This window comes from Aegilops tauschii, chromosome 6 (assembly GCF_002575655.3).
Source record: "Aegilops tauschii subsp. strangulata cultivar AL8/78 chromosome 6, Aet v6.0, whole genome shotgun sequence".
In the NCBI taxonomy this organism is placed as follows: Eukaryota; Viridiplantae; Streptophyta; class Magnoliopsida; order Poales; family Poaceae; genus Aegilops; species Aegilops tauschii.
Window position 1 is genome coordinate 57,252,534 of NC_053040.3, and position 18,131 is coordinate 57,270,664.

Here is an 18,131-nt window from a genome sequence, read left to right on the forward strand (position 1 = left end):
ATCATTATTTTATCTGGAAGATTAACTCCCACTTGATTCAAGCGATCGTAGTACCCAGACAATCTGAGCACATGCTCACTAGTTGAGCGATTCTCCTCCATCTTTTAGCTATAGAACTTGTTGGAGACTTCATATCTCTCAACTCGGGTATTTGCTTGAAATATTAACTTCAACTCTTGGAACATCTCATATGGTCCATGATGTTCAAAACGTCTTTGAAGTCCCGATTCTAAGCCGTTAAGCATGGTGCACTAAACTATCAAGTAGTCATCATATTGAGCTAGCCAAACGTTCATAACGTCTGCATCTGCTCCTGCAATAGGCCTGTCACCTAGCGGTGCATCAAGGACATAATTTTTCTGTGCAGCAATGACGATAATCCTCAGATCACGGATCCAATCCACATCTTTGCTACTAACATCTTTCAACATAATTTTTCTCTAGGAACATATCAAAAATAAAACAGGGAAGCAACAACGCGAGCTATTGATCTATAACATAATTTGCAAAATACTATCAGGACTAAGTTCATGATAAATTTAAGTTCAATTAATCATATTACTTAAGAACTCCCACTTAGATAGACATCCCTCTAATCATCTAAGTGATTACGTGATCCAAAGCAACTAAACCATGTCCGATTAACACGTGAGATGGAGTAGTTTCAATGGTGAACATCACTATGTTGATCATATCTACTATATGATTCACGCTCGACCTTTCGGTCTCTGTGTTCCGAGGCCATATCTGTATATGCTAGGCTCGTCAAGTTTAACCTGAGTATTCCGCGTGTGCAACTGTTTTGCACCCGTTGTATTTGAACGTAGAGCCTATCACACCCGATTAACACGTGGTGTCTCAGCACGAAGAACTTTCACAACGGCGCATACTCAGGGAGAACACTTTTATCTTGAAATTTTAGTGAGAGATCATCTTATAATGCTACCGTCAATCAAAGCAAGATAAGATGCATAAAGGATTAACATCACATGCAATCAATATAAGTGATATGATATGGCCATCATCATCTTGTGCTTGTGATCTCCATCTCCGAAGCACCGTGCCTGTGATCTCCATCTCCGAAGCACCGTCATGATCACCATCGTCACCGGCGCGACACCTTGATCTCCATCGTAGTATCTTTGTCGTCTCGCCAACTAATTTCTTTTATGACTATCGCTACCGCTTAGTGATAAAGTAAAACTATTACATGGCGATTGCATCTCATACAATAAAGCGACAACCATATGGCTCCTGCCAGTTGCCGATAACTCGGTTACAAAACATGATCATCTCATACAACAAATTATATCACATCATGTCTTGACCAAATCACATCACAACATGCCCTGCAAAAACAAGTTAGACGTCCTCTACTTTGTTGTTGCAAGTTTTACGTGGCTGCTACGGGCTTAGCAAGAACCGTTCTTACCTACGCATCAAAGCCACAACGATAGTTTGTCAAGTTGGTGTTGTTTTAACCTTCGCAAGGACCGGGCGTAGCCACACTCGGTTCAACTAAAGTGAGAGAGACAGACACCCGCCGGTCACCTTTAAGCAACGAGTGCTCGCAACAGTGAAACCAGTCTCGCGTAAGCGTACGCGTAATGTCGGTCCGGGCCCCTTCATCTCACAATACCGCTGAACCAAAGTATGACATGCTGGTAAGCAGTATGACTTATATCGCCCACAACTCACTTGTGTTCTACTCGTGCATAGCATCAACGCATAAAACCAGGCTCGGATGCCACTGTTGGGGAACGTAGTAATTTCAAAAAATTTCCTACGCACACGCAAGATCACGGTGATGCATAGCAATGAGAGGGGAGAGTGTTGTCCACGTACCCTCGTAGACCGACAGCGGAAGCGTTATCACAACGCGGTTGATGTAGTCGTACGTCTTCACGATCCGACCGATCAAGTACCGAACGCACGGCACCTCCGAGTTCAGCACACGTTCAGCCTGATGACGTCCCTCGAACTCCGATCCAGCCGAGTGTTGAGGGAGTGTTTCGTCAGCACGATGGCGTGGTGACGATGATGATGTTCTGCCGACGCAGGGCTTCGCCTAAGCTCCGCGACGATATTATCGACGTGTAATCTGGTGGAAGGGGGCACCGCACACGGCTAAAATATCGTATATCAAGTGTGTCCATGGGGTGCCCCCTTCCCCCGTATATAAAGGAGCAAGGGAGGAGGAGGCCGGCCCTAGGAGGGGGCGCACCAAGTGTGGAGACTGTTGGAAATATGCCCTAGAGGCAATAATAAATAGGTTATTATTATATTTCCTTGTTCATGATAATCGTTTATTATCCATGCTAGAATTGTATTGATAGGAAACTCAGATACATGTGTGGATACATAGACAACACCATGTCCCTAGTAAGCCTCTAGTTGACTAGCTCGTTGATCAATAGATGGTTACGGTTTCCTGACCATGGACATTGGATGTCGTTGATAACGGGATCACATCATTAGGAGAATGATGTGATGGACGAGACCCAATCCTAAGCCTAGCACAAGATCGTGTAGTTCGTTTGCTCAGAGCTTTTCTAATGTCAAGTATCAGTTCCTTAGACCATGAGATTGTGCAACTCCCGGATACCGTAGGAATGCCTTGGGTGTACCAAACGTCACAACGTAACTGGGTGACTATAAAGGTGCACTACAGGTATCTCCGAAAGTGTCTGTTGGGTTGGCACGAATCGAGACTGGGATTTGTCCCTCCGTGTAAACGGAGAGGTATCTCTGGGCCCACTCGGTAGGACATCATCATAATGTGCACAATGTGACCAAGGAGTTGATCACGGGATGATGTGAGTTACGGAACGAGTAAAGAGACTTGCCGGTAACGAGATTGAACAAGGTATTGGATACCGACGATCGAATCTCGGGCAAGTAACATATCGATAGACAAAGGGAATTGCATACGGGATTGATTGAATCCCCGACATCATGGTTCATCCGATGAGATCATCGTGGAACATGTGGGAGCCAACATGGGTATCCAGATCCCGCTGTTGGTTATTGACCGGAGAACGTCTCGGTCATGTCAGCATGGTTCCCGAACCCGTAGGGTCTACACGCTTAAGGTTCGATGACGCTAGGGTTATAGGGAAAGCATGTACGTGGTTACCGAATGTTGTTCGGAGTCCCGGATGAGACCCCGGACGTCACGAGGAGTTCCGGAATGGTCCGGAGGTAAAGATTTATATATAGGAAGTATGGTTTTGGCCACCGGAAGTGTTCCGGGCATCACCGGTAGTGTACCGGGACCACCGGAGGGGTCTGGGGGTCCACCGGGAGGGGCCACAAGGCCCCGGAGGCATACATGGGCCAAGTGTGAGAAGGGACCAGCCCCTAGGAGGGCTGGGGCGCCTCCCCACCAAGGCCCATGCGCCTGGAGAGAAGAGGGGGCAAACCCTAGGGCAGATGGGCCCTTAAGGCCCATGCCTGGTGCGCCTCCCTCTCCCCCCCACTTGGCCGCCACCCTAGATGGGTTTGGGGCTGCCGCACCCCTTGGGGTGGAAACCCTAGAGGGGGCGCAGCCCCCTCCCTCTCCCCTATATATAGTTGAGGCATTGGGGGCTGCAAACAGATGAGTTTCCCTCTCCCTTGCGCAGCCCTACCTCCTCCTCCTCCTCTCCCGCGGTGCTTGGCGAAGCCCTGCGGGATTGCCACGCTCCTCCATCACCATCATGCCGTTGTGCTGCTGTTGGATGGAGTCTTCCCCAACCTCTCCCTCTCTCCTTGCTGGATCAAGGCGTGGGAGACGTCACCGGGCTGCACGTGTGTTGAACGCGGAGGCACCGTACTTCGGTGCTTAGATCGGAACCAACCGCGATCTGAATCGCTACGAGTACGACTACTTCATCCGCGTTCTTGCAACGCTTCCGCATCGCAATCTACAAGGTGGTTGGATCACGACGAGTACGACTCCATCAACCCCGTTCTCTTGAACGCTTCCGCTCGCGATCTACAAGGGTATGTAGATGCACTCCTTCCCTCTCGTTGCTAGTAAACTCCATAGATTGATCTTGGTGATGCGTAGAAAATTTTGAATTTCTGCTACGTTCCCCAACAGAGTCCTACTAGGACTCCCTAGTCCTAGTAGGATTCCACCTCCCATATGGAATAGGAAAAGAGGAAGGGAAAAAGAGAAGGAAGGAAGGGGGGCGCCCCCTTCCCTAGTCCAATTCGGACCAGACCAAGAGGAGGGGTGCGGCCACCCTTGAGGCCCTTTTCCTTCTTTCTGGTACTCTCTGGTACTCTGAAAAATACTCGAATCACTCGGAACCTTTCCGAAGTCCGAATATAGTCGTCCAATATATCGATCTTTACGTCTCGGCCATTTCGAGACTCCTCGTCATGTCCCCGATCTCATCCGGGACTCCAAACTCCATCGGTACATCAAAACTCAATAAAACTGTCATTGTAACGTTAAGCGTGCGGACCCTTTGGGTTTGAAAACTATGTAGACATGACCGAGACACCTCTCCGGTCAATAACCAATAGCGGGACCTGGATGCCCATATTGGCTCCCACATATTCTACGAAGATCTTTACCGGTCAGACCGCATAACAACATACGGTGTTCCCTTTGTCATCGGTATGTTACTTGCCCGAGATTCGATCGTCGGTATCTCGATACCTAGTTCAATCTCGTTACCGGCAAGTTTCTTTACTCGTTCCGTAATACATCATCCCGCAACTAACTCATTAGTCACAATGCTTGCAAGGCTTATAGTGATGTGCATTACCGAGTGGGCCCAGAGATACCTCTCCGACAATCGGAGTGACAAATCCTAATCTCGAAATACGCCAACCCAACAAGTACCTTTGGAGACACCTGTAGAGCACCTTTATAATCACCCAGTTACGTTGTGACGTTTGGTAGCACACAAAGTGTTCCTCCGGTAAACGGGAGTTGCATAATCTCATAGTCATAGGAACATGTATAAGTCATGAAGAAAGCAATAGCAACATACTAAACGATCGGGTGCTAAGCTAACGGAATGGGTCAAGTCAATCACGTCATTCTCCTAATGAGGTGATCCCGTTAATCAAATGACAACTCATGTCTATGGCTAGGAAACATAACCATCTTTGATTAACGAGCTAGTCAAGTAGAGGCATACTAGTGACACTCTGTTTGTCTATGTATTCACACATGTATTATGTTTCCGGTTAATACAATTCTAGCATGAATAATAAACATTTATCATGATATAAGGAAATATATAATACTTTATTGTTGCCTCTAGGGCATATTACCTTCATCGTCTACTGAAGATAGCAATTTGTCGAGTTCCCAACCGCTCTTGGAATTACAAGAACTATCAAGTTGTTGCTATCTTCGACAAGCTTGTTGCCGTCCTTCGTGGTTCGACTGGATGGATATTGCTAAAAAATCAGTTTCTATACACGGATGTGTACTATGATGCAATTGAATACGAGGATCTTGTGTTTGCTGTCACCACTCGTGGCACTATTTTTGCATGGGATCCTCGTAGTTTCGGTATGTTTGTCTTCCACGGTAATTATAATTGTTTCATCCACATGCATGCGGGTTAGCAAGTTTCCCTTTACTAATTAACCTTCCTCTTGTGTTTCCAAGTGTCGGTGTCAAAACCGGCGGATCTCGGGTAGGGGGTCCCGAACTGTGCGTCTAGGATCGATGGTAACAGGAGACGGGGGACACAATGTTTACCCAGGTTCGTGCGCTCTCTATGAAGGTAATACCCTACTTCCTGCTTGATTAATCTTGATGAATATGAGTGTTACAAGAGCTGATCTACCACGAGATCGTAATGGCTAAACCCTAGAAGACTAGCCTATGAGTATATGGTCATGAATCTGTCCTATCCGGACTATGCTCTCCGGTTTATATAGACACCGGAGATATCTAGGGTTACATGAGGTCGGTTACATAGGAGGAAATCTTCATAATAGGTCGCCTAGCTTGCCTTCCATGCCAAGTAGAGTCCAATCCGGACACGGGTATTGTCTTCGGCCTTCGTATCTTCACAGCCCATCAGTCCGGCCCATGGATAACAGGCCAGACGCCCGAGGACCCCTTAGTCCAGGACTCCCTCAGTAGCCCCTGAACCTGGCTTCAATGACGAGGAGTCCGGCGCGCAGATTTTCTTCGGCATTGCAAGGCGGGTTCCCTTCTTCCGAACTCCAGGATAGTCTTCAGATGTGATCATTGTATCCGTACCTGTAACGCACTCCACACACAACCGTAGAGAGAATATAATATTTGCATGAGTCTGATCTGCTGACAGCTTTTTACAACACGACGTACGCCTGTCCGGCCATAATCGAACCGTTTCTTTTTATCTGCCATCCCACGTTTCAAAACGCGGTTGCTACTGGCACGTCTTGTCGAAGCAGAGAGCGTGTCCCCCTATCACGGGATTCTCATCAATGCGGGCACGGGTAACCCAACCGCGGCGTTTGCACGACCCTTGGGAATAGGTGAGTTTAAGGCGAGCGGGGAGGCATTTCATATTTGCTGCCTTTATAAGGAGATAAGGATTCCCCCTTCCTCTTCTCGCACTTTCTCTCTGTCTCTACCTTCCCCATCTCGAGCTCCAGCGCCCCAGTTTCAATCTCCATTCCACTCCAGCAACCATGTCCAGATCTGGTGGTCAGTGCAAATGGATGGTCTCTTCTGTCACAGAGGAGGACATTACTGAGCTCCGGGCGGCCGGATATTTGGCGAAGGAGATTGCCCATCGTCCACCGGCCAAGGGACAGATCGTCCCCACGCCGAAGCCCACAGAGAGGGTGGTATTCCTCTCGCATATCTTTCGTGGGCTAGGGTTTCCACTCCACCCCTTTGTCCATGGGTTAATGTATTATTACGGGGTAGATTTCCATGATCTGTCCTCGAATTCCTTCCTCAACATCTCGGCGTTTATCATCATGTGCGAGGCCTTCCTCCGCATCCACCCCCACATTGGGCTGTGGCTCAAAGTCTTCAACGTGATGCCGAAGATGGTGGATGGCCAGCACGCGGAGTGCGGAGGGGCAATGGTGAGCAAGTTGTCCAACGTCTCCTGGCCCAAAGGCACCTTCGTGGATACGGTAAAGGAGTGGCAGAAGCAGTGGTTCTACATCACAGAACCACACGGCACCACCTGGGCCACAGCTGCCGAATTCCGCTCCGGCGCTCCTATGTGCCTCACCTCCTGGGTCGAGAAGAGTCCGTACTGGTGTTCTCCTGATGAGCTGATAGTGCTGCAGACGCGCGTTCAGAGCATGGTAACCAAGAGCGTCAATCTTGTTGATGTGATCCAGGTGATGTTAGTTCGCCGGACCCTTCCATGCCAGCGCCGAAGCCGCCCGCTGTGGGATTTCAATCCAAAGAAGCACCGGACCCTGATGAGGCTCTTCGCGACTACGCACGAAGGCGCATGGAAATTGCTCTTCAAGGGCAATGAAAAACCACCGGCCACGGATTCAGACCGTGGTCACGATTGTACACACCCCGCCAGCAAGGTATGTTATTTCGAATGAGTCCTCAACCTAATTGTTTCGAGGATGATGTCTGAGCTTTTATTACTGCTCTTTCAGGACTGGACGGAGAGGGCGAAGCGGATCGAGTGTCCGGCTCCGCTGCCCGAAGAACCAGTCATCCCGCGCTTGGCGGAGATGCTAGTACCGTCGCCATATAAGGCGCCGGAGAAGAAGGCCAAGAAGAAGGCAAAGGGGGCCAAGAGTGGCCTCCGTTGTAAGGGTACTTCGGACGCGGCGTCCGAAGATGACGAAACTCATTCCTCTGTCCCTGAGGACAATGACGGGGAAGAGTAGGAGGAGGAAGAAAACAATCCCCCCCCTGAGGAGAGGAAGAAGAAGAGGGCGGCTCCAGCGCATCTGGAGGCGGAGGCGCCCAAAAAGGGGAAGGTTGTTTCTGTGGCCAACACCGCGTGGGACATGGACAGTAGTCCGGAATGGCGCCCCCGCACAAAGCCCCAGGCCGCATCATAAGTGACATGGCTTCTTTATGCGCACATCCAGCCCTTTCTCTCTATTATCTTGATGTAGTTAGCTGTACTATTGCAGTCCGGCCCACGACCTAATCCAGCGATCCTCGTCTGGAAGTTCGTTGGCTCCGTTGGAGATGGCGAGCCAGTCGCCACCGCCTGCTTACTCCCCCGGGGCCGGGGACGACACCGAGGCGCTGTCCCGGAGGGTCGATCCGAGCCGGGGAGGAACCCAGGACGCTGTCCGGGAGGCGCCACGAGGCGAAGCCTCCACTGCCGGACACATGGAGGAGACGATCCCCATGGAGACTGGCGAAGAGGGCCGCATCCAGCTTGGCCCTCAGCCGAATACGATTCCGGAGACCCATATGGCTCCGGAGTCGGGCGGGCAGCCCCTTTGAAGGAGGGGGGTGCACCGTTTCCGCCGATGGTCCCTGTCCATCCAGGGGCGTCGGATAACCTGATGGAGGCGCTACGAGGCGCCTCCGTTATGGACGAGCACCATGTTCTTATGAGCGCGGTGATCGAGAAGGTTCAGTCTGCCAAGAGTAGACTGGACGAAGCCTGCGGCAACCTGTTGACAGGTTTCGAGGTAAGTGACAGAGAAAAAACCCATATAGCCAGTAGCCCCTGAGACACTGTCCGGTGCTCGGTAAGATGAACCGGACAGAGGATCGATCCTCTAGTGTAGGAGACTAACGTGATATGTGTGCATGAGCAAGCGTCGCTGTTGGCCGCGACCTCACATGCTGCCAAAGTCTCTGAACTGAAGCAGAGGCTGGAGCGGACCGAGAACGAGCTCGGCGAGGTTAGAGTGCGGCTGCAGGAGAAGCAAGGTAAGTAATGTCTTCCTGTATGTTCGAAAAGCGGAGACGCTGTATATTGACTGTAATGTCAAAATGTATGCAGGACCCGCGACCGAGGTCTAGGCCCTGAGGAAGGCCCTGGGCAAGGCCGAGGAGAAGGCTATCCAGCGGCAAGCCGCCCGTAAGAAGCTTGAGGCCCGTGTCAAGGAAATCCAGTAGGAGCTCCAAGATGTAGTGAAAAAATGTGATACCTTGGAGAATGATGCATCGCCTCAGGAGGCCGAACTCACCAAGGCTCGTCAGGGCGCGGAAACCGCGCGGAATGAGGACCAGGCCATCATCCAGGAGATCCAGGAGGCCAGGAAGATCACGGCGGGTAAGGCTTTTTAAGATGCAAAGCAAGTATGCGGAGAGGCAGTTCCTTTTACTAACCCGGGTTTTGAGTTCCCCAGGAGCTTTTGCGGATCTACCATGCAGCATATCAGACGCGGCAGTGTTCTACCGAGCCGAAGGAGGAGGTTCTATGGAGAAGCTATTCTGGTCGTAGTATGCGACGCCAGAGCATCCCGTGTCCTTCACCGATCAGCTGAAGCAGCTGGTGGAGCTGCACAAGGTGGCCGAACTAGCCATGAAGGATTTGACAATCCGGCTATGGCCAGCCGAAGCTATACCCGGCAGCTACTTCGGACTCGTGAGGCGGCTAGTGGAAGCCTGTCCGTGGCTGGACGTCGTCAAGCGCTCTGCATGTATTGAAGGCGCCTGTATGGCCTTCGCTCGCTGCAAGATGTGGTGGGCGAAGATGAACGTTGTTGAAGTGGCCAGCGGGCCGCCGGAGGGCAAGGAGCACCGCACACCTGAGAAATATTTTGCGGATGTCATAGAAGGGTCTCGACTTGTGGCAGCTCAATGTTCGCAGGACGTTATTTTCGAATGTACATTCGTATTGGGCCTTTGCCTTGTATTATAAAGACAGAGCTTGTTTTGTAATGTAATTTCGTTATGCTTTAAATTGTTTCCTCCTGTGCGGCCGTGTTATATGCAATCTGAGGGTTGGCCAGTCGTCGGCTTCTGCCCTCACGTAATTGGTACGGACGTGTTCGGGATGGGATCTAAACAATCTTGATCCAATTGTATGGTCCTTGAAGGAGTTGTTTAGCGCAACGAACAAGGCAATCAGACTATACGGCTTGAAGGAGTTTTATAATTAAGCAAGTGTGCAGCCCCTAGTCCAAGCCAAGGTGCTGTCAGCATCTGATCGGGAAGTGCCAATCCTTCGCGTGAGGCGGAAAAAAATCTCCAACGATTTTTTAACCCACGAACAGCTGATCGGCTCTCGCCGTATCACGACAGTCAGTTTTCGGCTTTCTCTACTGAGGTGCTCATCCGGTCAAGGCCAGGGCACAATTGCAGTAGTTCTCCCTTTGCTACCCTAGCCAATAGAGCGGAATGTAGGGTAGCAAGCACAGGAGCCGGGCAACCCAACTATTGACCAAAGACATGATTCGGAGCCAATGCATATAATGCTAAATTCGGGGTGCCGAACTTTTATTCAAAAAGTGTTCGGACTTTGTTGCCTTATTGTGGGGCGATAAGCAGCCCCTGGCGAATATGAAACGTACAAAAGAGTACCGATGTAGCTAATAAGCAGATCGAAATGAAATGAAGTAAGGGGCAAAAACCACAAAAACTGGGCCGCAAATCATTATCATTATAACTGAATGGATACACTAAGGCATATCTTGTACAAATAGTGCGATAAGCACCCGTGCTATGTAATATGCCGGAATCAAGAGGGGCAGCGTACAGGTCCAGAGAAAGAAGTAAAAATACCGTCAAGAAGAACGTATGGAGGTGACCCTACACACCTATGCTGCATGTCCCCTTTGTATGCCAATCCTTCGAAGGGGCTTGTGATCAGGCTCGTGGGAAAAGGAACCAGAAACAGAAAGAAAATGGTGTATCCGGGGTCGGTCTAGCCGAACTGTAGATCCCGGTTGAGCTTGTGCCTCCGTCGATGTCCATGGAATCTTGAGTGCGTAATTATGTACGCGTGGTACGAATGCCACTACTTTATCCGGACTGGGACGGAAGCCGAATTGCTAGTCGAGCTCTTGATGAACCTTGCCGTCCTGCTGTAGTGTAGTTCGGGACCTCTTGATGGTGTCCAGGGGCTCGGCAGCCGCACTATGGTGCTGCTTGAGAAGGCCGCTCTGTACCTCTGCTGCTAGGGCGGCGGTGTGCTCCTCTGTTCGGAGAGAGCGTTCTGTATTGCCATTGACTGTGGTGACGCTGCGTGGACCGGGCATCTTGAGTTTGAGGTAAGCGTAGTGTGGCACTGCGTTGAATCTAGCAAACGTTGTTCGTCCGAGTAATGCGCGGTAGCCGCTGCGGAAGGGGGCGATGTCGAAGATTAACTCCTCGCTTCGGAAATTGTCCGGAGAGCCGAAGACCACTTCCAGCGTGATTGAGCCCGTACAGCGGGCCTCGACGCCTGGTATGACTCCTTTGAAGGTAGTCTTTGTTGGTTTGATTGGTGAGGGTCAATGCCCATCTTCCGAACTGTGTCTTGATAGAGCAGGTTGAGGCTGCTATCACCGTCCATTAGAACTCGTGTTAGGTGAAATCCGTCGATGATTGGGTTGAGGACCAATGCGGCCGAACCGCCATGACGGTTACTGGATGGGTGGTCTCGACGATCAAAGGTGATCGGAAATGAAGACCATGGATTGAATTTGGGGGCGACTGGCTCTACCGCGTAGACGTCCCTGAGTGCACGCTTACGCTCCCTTTTGGGGATGTGTGTAGTGTATATCATGTTCACCGTTTTGACTTGAGGGGGAAATTTCTTCTGCCCCCCAGTGTTCGGCTGCCAGGGCTCTTCGTCCTCGTCCTCCCTTTGTGACCCCTTTTCTTTGTTTTTGGCATTTAACTTGCCAGCCTGCTTGAAAACCCAACAATCCCTATTGGTATGATTCGCTTGCTTGTCCGGGGTGCCGTGTATCTGGCACGGACGGTCGAGTATGCGGTCCATGCTAGAAGGTCCTTCATTATTTCTTTTATAGGGCTTCTTCCGCTGACCGGACTTGGAGCCAGTGAATCCGGCGTTGACTGTGGCGTCATTGTTGTTGTTGTCATTGCTTCGGCGTTTGTGTTTGTTGCGCCGGAGCTTGCTAGTGCTATTCTTGGCCTCCGAGGGGCCTGTCTCACTGGCTGTGTTGTTACTACGGGCCAGCCAACTGTCCTCTCCCGTGCAAAAGCAGGTCATGAGTGCCGTGAGGGCTGCCATGGACTTCGGCTTTTCTTGGCCGAGGTGGCATGCTAGCCATTCATCATGGATGCTGTGTTTGAAGGCTGCCAAGGCCTCGGCATCCGGACAGTCAACGATCTGGTTCATTTTGGTTAGGAACCTAGTCTAGAATTTTCTGGCTGATTCTTCGGGTTGTTGAACTATGTGGCTTAGATGATCGGCATCTGGTGGCCGGACATATGTTCCTTGGAAGTTGTCTAGGAAAGCTTCTTCCAAGTCCTCCCAGCTGCCGATAGAATTTTCAGGTAGGTTGTTAAGCCAGTGCCGAGCTGGTCCTTTGAGCTTGAGTGGGAGGTATTTAATGGCGTGGAGGTCATCTCCTCGAGCCATGTGGATGTGGAGGATGAAATCCTCGATCCATACTGCGGGATCGGTTGTGCCGTCATATGATTCGATATTGATGGGCTTGAATCCCTCGAGGAATTTGTGATCTAGTACCTCGTCCGTGAAGCAGAGAGGGTGTGCGGCACCTCTGTATCGGTCCGCATCACGGCGTAGCTCTGATGGAGTCCGTCTGCGGCATTCGGCCCGGGCGTGGTTAGGTTTGTCACGTCCGAATAGGTAGCCATCGTCGTGCCTTGAGGCATGTTCGCGCGATCCGTAGATCGATCTTGTATGTCCTGCTTTATTGTCCAGGGTCTGCCGAAGATTGTATGTGTGACCCCGAACTCTTTCGTCTTTATTTTTTCGGGGTGGTGGGGCAGGCTGCTGTTCGGCCTGAGTTGCTGCTTTATCCCGACCGCATGGTGGCCGGTCGGCCACCCTATCTTGACCACGCGGTGGTCGTTCCGCATTACGCGAGGGAGATGTGTGCTCCGGTGCTTCCTCGTCGAATTGAGGTAGCAGTCTGAGTTTCGGGTAGCTCTTAGCTGGGCGCTTGAGGCTGTATTCTTCGGCAGTCAGGACATCAATCCATCTGTCTACGAGCAGATCTTGTTCGGCTTCAAGCTGTTGCTGTTTCTTTTTCAGGCTCTCGCAGTGGCTATGAGCTGAAGATTAAAGCGCTCCTGCTCCACAGGTTCCTCCGGCACGATGAAGTCTTCGTTGCCGAGGCTTGTCTCTTCCTCGGAGGGTGGATGGCAACTATCATCCTCCGAGTTATCTTCTGTGGCCTGTTCATTAGGGTTGTCTTGCCTGTTGTCATGTTCCTCCTGTTCGGATGCCGCACCGACGGGGTCTTCATTGTTTTCGGCGTCACCCGGAGTGCTATTATCTCCGGTACCAGTGTTGCCATCCTTTGAGCGACGAGGCTTAGAACGGCGTTTGGCGCGCCGACGCTTGTACTGCGTCTCAGAGGGTTTGTTCATATCCGGCTCTTCTTTGTCGTCGCCAGACCCTTTGGGTGTATCAACCATGTACACGTCATACGAGGAGGTGGCCGTCCAACGTCCAGTGAATGGCGGGTCTTGGCCTTGCTCATTGTCGGCATCGTCGTCCATACCTATGATGTCTTCGGAGCCATAGTCAAGCACGTCAGTTAAGTCGTCGACGGTGGCTATGAAGTGGGTGGCGAGTGGGAAGCAAAATTCCTCGTCGTCCGCCTCTAGCTCAAACCGAATATAGTTCGGCTGCGAGTCTTCCTCCAGGGTCAAGTTCTTCAAAGAATTTAGTACGTCACCCAAAGGTGAATGCTGGAAGATGTCTGCGGCGCTAAATTCCAAAATCGACAACCGATCCAGCTCGGTGTCCACTGGTGTATCCGGTCCGGAACGTGTAGCCAGAGACGAGTATGGGGTTCCGTTGATGCAAGCATTGCAGGATGTCGAGTCCGTGTGCGGCTCCAACACCGTGGACTTTATGGCCTCGGAGGGCGCGATCTGCTTTGGCTCTAAGGCCGTTGTTGGAACATGATCCATCTCCTGGATGTGATCCGATGACAGATTTAAGTCAAGTTCATCGCAGAGAGGGGGAGTGATCGCCGCGGTCTCAAATCTATCGAAGATCAAGTCTCCACAGATATCCGCGACGTAATTCAAGCTTCCGAATCTGACCTGATGGGCAGGGGCGTAGCTATCGACCTGCTCCAGGCAGCCAAGCGAGTTGGCCCGCAGTACGAAGCCGCCGAACGCAAAGATTTGTCCGGGGAAAAAGATTTCTCCCTGAATGACGCCATTGCCGGCGATTGGAGGGGCCATCGAGCCTTACGTCGACGGCACAGTGGAACTCTCAATGAAAGCACCAATGTCGGTGTCAAAACCGGCGGATCTCGGGTAGGGGGTCCCGGACTGTGCGTCTAGGATCGATGGTAACAGGAGACGGGGGACACAATGTTTACCCAGGTTTGGGCCCTCTCTATGGAGGTAGTACCCTACTTACTGCTTGATTGATCTTGATGAATATGAGTGTTACAATAGTTGATCTACCACGAGATCGTAATGGCTAAACCCTAGAAGTCTAGCCTATGAGTATATGGTCATGAATCTGTCCTATCCGGACTATGCTCTCCGGTTTATATAGAAACCGGAGAGATCTAGGGTTAAATGAGGTCGGTTACATAGGAGGAAATCTTCATAATAGGTCGCCTAGCTTGCCTTCCACGCCAAGTAGAGTCCAATCCGGACACGGGTATTGTCTTCGGCCTTCGTATCTTCACAGCCCATCAGTCCGGGCCATGGATAACAGGCCAGACGCCCGAGGACCCCTTAGTCTAGGACTCACTCACCAAGGTCCTGTGAATATTCCACCACCTATACTTGAAAAAATTTATAAGGAAGGGGGAGATGATGATGGTGATGATCACGAGCATGAGGAGGAGCAGAACTTATATACCCAGTGGCGCTTGGCAACTAATTCCGATGGATCACCTCTTCTTGTCTGTATACAGTGCACTCAGACTGTTACTACTGAGGAAGCAGGTGTTGTCTCCCATGGTCGCCCTCTCCTGACCTATTCCAACACCCGTTGCATGGTATTCAGGACGGATACTAGTGTTCTAGCGCCAACACTTTCTCCTTGGTTCAGTATTGATATTCTTGGAGCAAACTCGCTCTTCCTTGGACCAAACTATCCAATGATGGTGAAAGGCGATCCAGCTACTGTTGACACAACGTTACTACCATTTATGAGAAGGAATTGTATCTATACCTCGGACAACTCGGTGGTTCCCTACCCTGGTCCAGATATATGCCACTTCAGCCTGGATGATCAGTCCTACGTTGCTCTCGATATTGACAATAGCTGGCCCTTCCCAGAGCACCTATGGTTCAAAGCAAGCATTTCCAACGCCGAGGATTGATTGAGTTGAAGTTCATTTCATTGCTTGTTATTTGTTGTGTGATGAAAACTTTAGTATTTGCTAGAATGTTTTGTTGGAAATAATCTATAATCCAAAATGTATCCTCGTTGTCGTTGTGTGTTGATGACTTGTTGTATTTAGTGAATGGTACATTTCAGTTGCAAATGCATGTCATAGACTCAATTTATGAATTGTTTTCGAGTCACTTCTTGGAGTGTGAGTACCGTAGTAGTATAGCCAGCATCCGGTTAGTATATGAAGTTGCCACATCACATAGAGCCAACCAAATATTGGAGTATGCTAGCCCTCCACCGGCGCGCCGCTTCAAATGGCGAAGGAAGTGAGAGGTCGCGTCACCTTGTGTCTAGATCTGAGATGCCACGTGTACCAGATGAATGACTCCAAGTTCGACCACCGTGATGCTAGGTGCGAGCCAAGGAACACTGTTGGAGAGACGCCCCTCATAATTTTCCTACATTGGTGGTTTGATTCATAGGATAGAATGCTATAGGAGTTTTTTCCTATCTAATCATGTTTTAATTAGCAATCTAGCATTCACTCCAACTTTTGTTTCACTTCCTTTGTTCCTACGAAGAGAGTACTTGCTCTAAATCATATGCCGCTTCAAGAGCCGCCTATATTAATTAACCATGCTCTAAAAAGGTGGACCAACTTTGGCTAGAGTAGTACTGTACTAGGTTAGTAGGTGACCTTGCGCTTGGCTCTTCTCCTCTTCCGGAAGTCGAATAATATTGATGGTACTACAGTAGTACTTCTGGCAATCTGACACCAAATGAACTGCTGCACGTCCACCGATTGTAAGTAAAAGTTTCTCCTCGTGCTGCGAGCCACGGCGCACGCGTTGGCGAGGGAAAAGGCGTAGTAAGCAAGCTTCTCGTCGTTCTGCGAGTTGACGGGACACATCAAAGTTATTTATTAGTACTCTCTTCAAAAAGGGTCGACCATGTCCATGGCTACCATCCCGTGCTTTGTATTGAGTACGTGCACTATTCACGTGCCATCGAGGAAAAAAATATTGCGTAGTACTAGGTGCCATCTGCATTTTCTAGCATGACACGCCACCTTGATGCTAGATGTCCCGCGTGTCATGGAGGCATATAGTATGATTTTGTAAAATGGAGTCATATAGATGTCCCGCGTGTCGGCAACAGGATGAACAAAGCTCATGTCTTAAATGAAAGAGTGGAAGAACATACATTCCCGACGACCGAGAAGGAGCTACAAACCTCGGGGTGGAGCGTCTGCACTCATAATATTTTATATTATTCAACGATATAAAATTAACTAAATCTCTCCATGTTCCTATACCATTCTATAGTATGAGAATAACTTTGAACATAAGCCATTGATTCACTCTATCCAATGGTCATAGTTGGAAAATCCAAACAAAACCAAGCATTGGATCAACTCTTTTTTCGAGATCAACTCTTTTAGCACTTAGATTGTTCCCGCCTGCCCACCTAGCCCACCTATATATCCGCTCACGTGTGATGACCACAGGAGCTATCCACTCAGATTGTATTTTAAAAAATAAAGGTCGATAACTAATGCGGCACCTCGGGCGAACGCGGCCAGATCACATATTGCACGAGAAATTACACACCATGTTTCGTTGACATGTGGTCCCGTTCCAACATGTCAGTGAGAAGACGACGAGTCCTTTTGTACAATTTTCGAAAGGACGTGTAGGCCGGGGCGCCTCTTCGTGTACCATGGCAAACTGGCAACCGTCCACCGACTCTTCTCCTTTCCCTCTCGATTTGGAACTGCTGTCGCACGCTCTTCCTCCCTCCTCCATTTGCCTTCACCCTTCCTTCTGCCATTGTTTGATCGTATTCTCCATGGTGGGAACAAGCCGGAAACGACCCCGTTATTCTTGCCCTGATCTGAAAGATGACGTGGTGGGTGAACGCACTGATCGGTGCGACGTCATCACCTCGGCTAGCATGGCAGGTTCTTTCAAGAACATTCTCGACTCAACTAATAACATCATTACAAGGAACCCAAGGGTCTAGGAGCGGTTTTATCTCCCCTATCTTCTTCACCGTGACCCTGCTGACTGGCGCGGCGACGAGGGAAGCCTCGCCTTCTGCAAGTTGATGCCGCTTGATAATGATACGTATGATGTTAAGATGCCATCGCTTGAGGGCAAGGCTTGGGCAGACGCAAATGGAGATTGGGTTGTTTATATTGGGTACAATTGCGAGTGTGAACTTGTGAATGTGTACACTCGTCAGCGGATTCCACTTCCAGAAATCACCGAGTGCCCTGAGGTTGAGGACACAGATGATCTACGTACGTTCAAATATGATCATGGTGATTGTCGTCTACGGAAGATAGCAATTTCTCGAGTTCCCAACCACTCTTGGAATTAGAAGAACTATCAAGTTGTTGCTATCTTCGACAAGCTTGTTGTCGTCCTTCGTGGTTCGACTAGATGGACATAGCTCAAAATCAGTTTCTATACACGGATGTGTACTGTGATGCAATTGAATACGAGGGTCTTGTGTTTGCTGCCACCACTCGTGGTACGTTTGTCTTCCACCGTAATTATAATTGTTTCATCCACATGCATGCGAGTTGGCAAGTTTCCCTTCACTACTAATTAACCTTCTTCTTGTGTTTCCAAGGTCCTATGAACATTCCACCGCCTATACTTGAAATTTTTTATAACCAATGGGGAGATGAAGATGGTGATAATCATGAGCATGAGGACGAGGAGGGCCCATATATTCAGTGGCTCCTGGCAACTTCCGATGGATCACCCCTTC